Genomic DNA, 7,447 nt, shown 5'->3' with positions numbered 1-7,447 from the left:
TAACACACGTCTTCTTTTTGAAAAGTTGTGGTTATACTGAAATAATGATAATGATCATAACTAACTGTCTGATTTTTATGGGACACTTTATATTCCTTTACTCATGTATTGGTTCATTCATTCAGCAAATAGTCCCCAAGATCTACCAAGCAATGTTCTAGATTCTTGAAATATATTGGTGAACAAACAAAAAACAAACAGAACATCTATGCCTTTGTGGAGAGTTTAAAAAATAAGATAGTATATACCTAGAGAGATCTAAAGAGGTAGCTATATAGATATATACTGTTAGAAGGTTATAAATGAAACAGAAAAAAATTTAACAGGGTAGGATTGGCGAATTTTCTGGAAAGGGCCAACTAGTCAATATTTTAGACTCTGTGGGCCATGTCATCTCTCAGCTCTACCACTGTTGGGCAAGAGCAGCCACACTCAAGATATAAAAAAAAGTGAGTGGCTGTATTCCAATAAATCTTTATTTACAAAAATGGGTGTTTAGAGGCCACAATTTACAAGCCCCTAAAATAGGTAAAAGAAATCAGTTCAAGGAGGTCCCCGATTTTAAATATGGTGCTCAAAGTGGGCATCATTGAGAAGATAATATTCAATCAAAAACCAGGAGGTGGGCGGGTCCAAAGGTAGTGAGTTATCTCACTTGATTGTTCACAGTCAGTTATAGATTGAACTCCTTGTTCTACTACTTCCCCCCCTCCTCACTACTGCACTTGACTAGTTTAAAAAAAAAAAAAAAAAAAAACCAGGAGGTGAACAAGTCAGACTTGTAGTTATAGAGAGGAAGAGCATTGTAGGTAGAGGGAGCAGCAGGTGCAAATGTCCTGTGGCAGCCAGGTGTCAGGAAGGAGCTCTGTCGGACTGAGGCAGAATGAGTGAGTAACCCAATTTGTACACACTCTCAATTAGTATCACCAATTTGTTTTCTTCTTTCTTCCTGTCCACTACCCCAGTCTTCTGTTAAGTGAAATTTGTGTTACCACAATGAGTAAGGGCTCAGACGTGGGCTTTTTTCTGACCTAGAAAAGGTAAGATGCATGGATATATTTTGTTTTGGCCCCTTAAGGCCTTGGTTCAACTCAGTGCCGAGAACAGAGATGACAGATGAAGGCAAGAACACCTGACCACAGAGGTCTCCCCTAGCAACCTTTTAGGACGCATTCTAATCCTCAGCAAAGCTGGCAGAATGAAGGTGTATAATCAAAAAAAGCAACTATAAAATACTGCCTTGTTATTATTCACCTGGCTTGTTTATTCTTGGAGTGTTTCTAAGTGGAAACTGAGTGTGACATTTTCAGGCCCAGAAAACAGGGCTATTATTTCTAAATTATCAGTAAACCCATCTTCTAAGAAGTACTTTATAACTCTGCGTCCTTATGTGCTGTAGAGAAAGAATAATTTGAGCCTCCAGATGCCACCAGAGCAAAGCCAGTCCACGTTTTCAGGTCCCCAGGCTCACCCAGAGTGGGACAGTGCACCTGGCGTCCGCGAGTGAGAACGCGTGGACATGAGGGGGCCTTGGTGTGGTCGGGGCGGCATCTGTTGCCATTTGATTCCAGATGGAGTCTGCTTGTCTGTCTGTGTAGGTACCAATATGACAAGACACATGTTTTCATAACACATTTGCTACTTTATATAATAAAGTAAATTCCCTGTCAAAGTCTGCCATTCACAATTTTGTTTTTGCTTGTTTGTTTCTGAGACAGAGTCTCACTCTGTGGCCCGGGCTAGAGTGCCAGGGCGTCAGCCTAGCTCACAGCAACCTCGAACTCCTGGGCTCAAGCAATCCTCCTGCCCCAGCTTCTGCATGAGCTGGGACTACAGGTGCCACCACACCCAGATAATTTTTCCTCTTTTTAGTAAAGACGGGGGTCTCGATCTTGCTCAGGCTGGTCTCGAACTCCTGACCTCGAGCGATCCTCCCGCCTCGGCCTCCCAGAGTGCCAGGATTACAGGCGTGAGCCACCGCGCCCGGCCCCATTCACAACTTTGAATGACTTTTCATTCATACCTCATCTTGTTCCACCAAAATATATGTCTTCTGAAAGGCTGGCTGACAAGGGGTACAGGGTAAAACAAAAGCCTGGGTAAGATTAGCGAGCAGAAGCGCATAGACAGGGCACCAAAACCTCATCCCCCCCCCGCAAACTCAGCCCCATCCTTCCCCCACCCACACGGAGTGCACTTTGGCCCCCTGGGAGTCTTCCAGCTGCCAGCGTGCGCGGTGCTCAGCGGTCCCCGCTCCGGTCAGGGATGTCAGCGCCCAGCCCCTTCGTCAGGTGACTCCGACACATCCTTGGGCTCCAAGGGGGCATCCTCAAATGAAGTCCCATCCGATTATGCTCTCATAGCAAGATTTCCCTCATAGCACTTCTCGGTTTGCAGTTCAAACATTCATCTGAGTGATAAGGAATTATCTGTCTCTTGCACTGAACTGGAAGCTTCTCGAAGACAGAGCCCCCTCTCCTTTTGCTCCTCCCCACATCTCCAGCGGTGGGCAGTGCCCACTGCACATGGTCGCTCCATACACACTGGTCGAATGAACGAAGCCTCCCGGCCGTCAAAAGGGAAGAGAAAAGCATCATAGGTTAAAATATTGACAAGGTCAGTAAATAAAAACAAAGTTTCCCAGGAAAAGCACAGCTTTCCCTGTATTCCGACTTTTGAGCAAAGTTTCTTGCATGGATGCTCTAGAAGAGAACATGGTGTGCATTTGCAGACAACACCTTTATGTTGATGTAGTGATGCATCTGAATCAGCTGTTTGTTTAAGCACCCCTCAATACAGGCACTGAGAGACGCCAAACACGTGCTCAATCCGGCGTGAATAATTCGAAAGGAGACAGAAAAAGGTGACCCAAGAACACAGTTTTCTCAGGGTTCTGGTTTCATGCCAAAGTCAGATAATGTAGAGAGATCGAAGGAGAGGGGATGCGTGTCCTCTAGGCTCTGCTTCCACGAATACATCTTCCAGTCGGGATTACGGTATGATTGGACAGCTGAAAGGGGAAGGTCGTGGTCTCTGTGAGCACAGAAGGGACAGACCCATGTTTATTCTTTGCCGGTGGCCAGAAAGAGGATGACTATTCAGTGGGCTGGAGTTCCGGATGGAGCTTTCCTCATTCAGCTGGAGAAGGGATGACTCATCGGTCCCATCCATTTGTTAAAGCAACCGTGGCTCACACCCCCCTCTTGTGGCCCCTTCCAAGAGCACTGGCCCGTGCACGGGAGCCTTGTAAGCCACAAGGGAGGTTGAGTTCCTTCATTCAAGTCGGGAAACCCGGGAATAGCTTTAGTCCTTCTAGAATGTCAGACCGATTTTTAAAAAATGGGCAGATGTTGAACATCATGTTCAAATAAGGGTCCGTAGACTGTGTCATCTTCATCGATCAATGTTCCCAAATGTTTAAAAAGCCCAAATTTGAGTGAAAGCTGATACAGGGACGAATGCAAATGCGTAAGAAGCCCAGTCGTTTCTTGCCTATCACTCTTCTTTAATTTATATTTGCCGTCTGTCACTTGGGTCCCCTTCAGGTGACACAGCCAGAGGCAGGGAAAACAGATGTGGAGTGATCGGGGCTTTTATCAGGGGCGTCATCGTAGGAATGAAAAAGGTACGTGCAAGAGATACTTGTCCTGCATTTTGGCTGGATCTCCACCAACGTTAGATCTAGCCACATGGGAAGTGCTAACAAGAACAAGATGGGAAAAAAAATTATAATGATAAAGTGTTGACTGTATTTCCTCAGAAAAGCAACTGTAATGTTTTTTAAAAAGTTATTCTGCCTTGTTGCTTTCTCCAAGTTTGCAGAGCAATAAATACTGTTATAGATGCCACAGGAAAACACGTGTGACTCAGTTTCTCCAACCATAGATGATAATTGCCAATTGATTGCACCACCGTGAATTGTGTATTTTTTAAGCATGAGACGTGTTTCAGCCAGCTGGGGAGGCTCATTCGTCAAAAGGCAAAATGGGTTAGGGGGTGGCTGGAATCCTATTCTTTTTATATTTAAACCCAGATATAGATAGAGTACATAAGTGAATATTTGGTTTATCCATGGTATCAAAATTTCATGAGGGGAGGGGACATTTAGGAAAAAAATGTTCAAAAAGCCCCTTGGGGGAGTGATAATGAAAAGAAATTTTAGAGAAATACTGGGGTAGTGAGAACGGGCATTGTGAGAATCATTCATTTCTGTCTCCTCCTGAGCTGCCAGTCAGCTGATGCCAACGGGCGCTCTAAACAGTCCTAACCTGGCTTCCCTAACATTCGCCAGGGACCAAGACTCAGCTGTAGCGCCGACGTGTACAACCAGACCCGCAAAAGCTCTCTAACAAACCCATTGCTCTTTCACAAGTGAAATACCAAGAAAAATACGAACACCCCTGCTTAAAACCAAGAAGAAAACAGAAACGCTGGAACAGATTTCCAGAATAGGATTGCCTCATTCCACAAGCAGTACTTCTTAGTCTAAAACATCTTGCTCTGGGAACTTAACACTACAGCCAAGAAAACATCAGACACATTTGGAGAAGGGCAGCGTTTGGCTAATAACAGCAAAGTGACCTCACCCGTGAGAAGGCCCCAGTATAAACTTCTGTCTTGGTGAACAAGACACATCCTGCAAGAAAAAAATGCACAGACATATAAAGAAGTCCAGCTGCACCTCACTTGGACAAGAGATCCAAACACCAGACGATTGGATAAATCGGGCTCCGTGTCTATCCCAAGGTGAGGTCGGAACAAAGGAGGAGTCACGTTGCTAGTGCACAGCCAACCCGATTTCCCCCAAACTCAATGAGGGTTCTGTCTGAGAAAAGACAACCGTATAGGACTCCAGGGACTGATGGGAGCAGCTGCTGTGTTTGTAAAGCTTGACTGAACAGATATATTTTCCCCATCTGCTTGAAAATCATCATTCCTTACAGTGTATTAGCAGTCCGTGTGAAAAGAGGAGGCGTTCGATATCCTATTACAGAAGGCTCCCTGACGCAATCTCCAACAATGTTCAGCCTCCTTATTGGTGGCTTTCATCATCATCATCATTATTTATTAAGCCCTAAGCTAGTCATGCACTGGGCAAAGCACTATGCAAACATCATTTCTTTTCCTAACAATTACCCTATGAGGTAGGTATTATTACCATCCTCATTGGATAGACGAGGAACTGAGACACAGAGAGGTTAAGTAACTTGCCCAAGGTCACACAGCTAGGAAGCATCAGAGTTGGAACTTGAATTCAGGTCTGTCTGACCCATCAATTTTCCACTCTACTCTCTCCAGGGAGAAGGATGTGGAACACACACTCCATCTTCCCAGGCTTTGATTGGTGTGATTTGGCTTGAGAGGTAGTAGAATTTATTTCTGGTAAAATTCAATGGCATCAGTGATTAGCAAGATCCCATCAGACCCTTCGTGATGTCCTTTTATGGTCTGGCACCTGATAGGAAGGTAAGCACAATTCATTAGAGGGGAAAAAAAAACAGTAGGTACTGAACTCCAACTCCAAATGTCCTTCAATTCAGAATTTACAAATTCTGAATCAAAGCACTGGATATTTGTAACTCTGGGCCGGGACTCAGACACACGCGTCCAGCACCTTGGCAATGAATTTGACAGTCCGTGTTCATAGCCAAGTACCATCAGTCTATGTTCCTCTGGAATCTTTCAACAGTGATTAAAATTTCTCAAAGGAAAACAAAACAAGATTTCTTGCTATGGTGATGAAGGAGTTCTGGAATACAAAAAACAGAGACAGAGCTCTTAACTACTAAGTGAAAATCTACTCACACATAGGTACAAAATATCTTAGTGAACTGAGCAACATAAAAGCAGCTGTGACTTTGCTTCAACTGAGAATGATGTTACGTAATTCCAGAAGAAAAAGTACATATTAAAATTCATATTTCCTTCCTCAGCCCACTGCGATCTCACTTCTTTGACTTTCAACTTTCATTCTTTGAAACTCAGCCCTCCACCTCCAAGTTACACACTTAAACATTATTTTCTGGATGTCCTCGGAGATTGCTCATGTGTCCCCAGATTCTCAATTAGCAAAAGATGTCTCCCATTTTGTGAGCTCTTGCCATGGCTCCTTTGAGGATACCTCTGCCTGGGCAGCTACATGAGGTTGGCCATGCTCTGAGGTCCATATTTGGGCCTCCTCTCCCCAGGCATTACCCTGCCTGCTGAGTTCCACTGTGTTTGCCAGACACCACCGCCTCTAGTGGGCACCATTATCGCTGCGGGACACCGCCAGCCGCACTGCTGAGCCCTGCACTACCAGTCGACACCTCTGCCACCATCACCCTGAGTGTCTTCACTAGGCACTGTTGTCCATGGTTGGAGCATAACTGAGATGACAAAGTGGCTCTTTGTGCTCCATAGTCATCCAGACACAAAACCTTCTGTGCTTTTTGTTACTCTGACTCACATAGGCATCAAAACAGGCCTGCTTATGCCCTGGTATTTTTAAGAGATTCAATTAAAATGGCTTGTTCCATTTAAACCCAGAGTTCCCTCTTTCCTGGATGCATTTGAGTCCATTGAGAGCTGAGCGGGGCTCAAATCTAAGGGAAATAAACTACTCGGCCACTCCAATGGCTACGTTATTGAGCTAATCTTGTCTGCCTTGCTTCCTGTTCACTTAGCATGAGTCTCTCTCCTAGAGGACTCACCCCACTCATCCTTCAGACAAGTCCAATTGATGCAGTAGTACAAAAAACTAGTTCAAACTGAACCCGGAGAACAGAGATCAGAGTGTAATAGCAAACAGAAATTACATTTGGAGTTTTGTCATTGTCAACACTGAAGCATAAAAACCAAACTGCCATTTGTTAGCATCTCACAGAATTTCTTTTACTGAATTTGACTTTAGCCTTATTCCATTCCCCATCCACCTAGGGATGTTGCAGCAAACAGCAAAAGGTAACTTGATATCATAAGGATGCTGTAAGATTACCACTTGCTGCTTTACATAGTGTCCTATACATTTTTCCTGAAATTTGTTTATTTTATGGGACATTACAAAATCTATCACTAATCATATTTTCCTCATTCCTTTGGTCCGTCAAAAGTTTATAGAGTCAAACCTGCAACCCACCATGTAGTGGTTGAATTGCGTCCCCCAAAAAGATATGTTCCAGTCTCAATCCCTGAGACCTATGAATGTGACCTTATCTGAAAATAGTCTTTGCAGGAGTTAAGACGAGGTCATAGTGGATTAGACTGGACGGACACAGCTACAAGTCAAGGAACACCAAAGATCGTTGGGCGCCATCAAAAGTTAGGAAGAGGTAAGGAAGGATTCTTCCCTAGAGCCTTTTGGAGGAGGCGTGGTCTGGCCTACACCTTGATTTTAGACTTCTAGCCTCCAGAACGTTGAGAAAACAAATTTCTATTGTCCTAAGCCTACCAGTTTGCAGTAACTTGC

Source organism: Propithecus coquereli, unplaced genomic scaffold (genome assembly GCF_000956105.1).
Source record: "Propithecus coquereli isolate 6110/MARCELLA unplaced genomic scaffold, Pcoq_1.0 Scaffold26, whole genome shotgun sequence".
In the NCBI taxonomy this organism is placed as follows: Eukaryota; Metazoa; Chordata; class Mammalia; order Primates; family Indriidae; genus Propithecus; species Propithecus coquereli.
Note: the sequence above shows the minus strand (reverse complement) of the source record.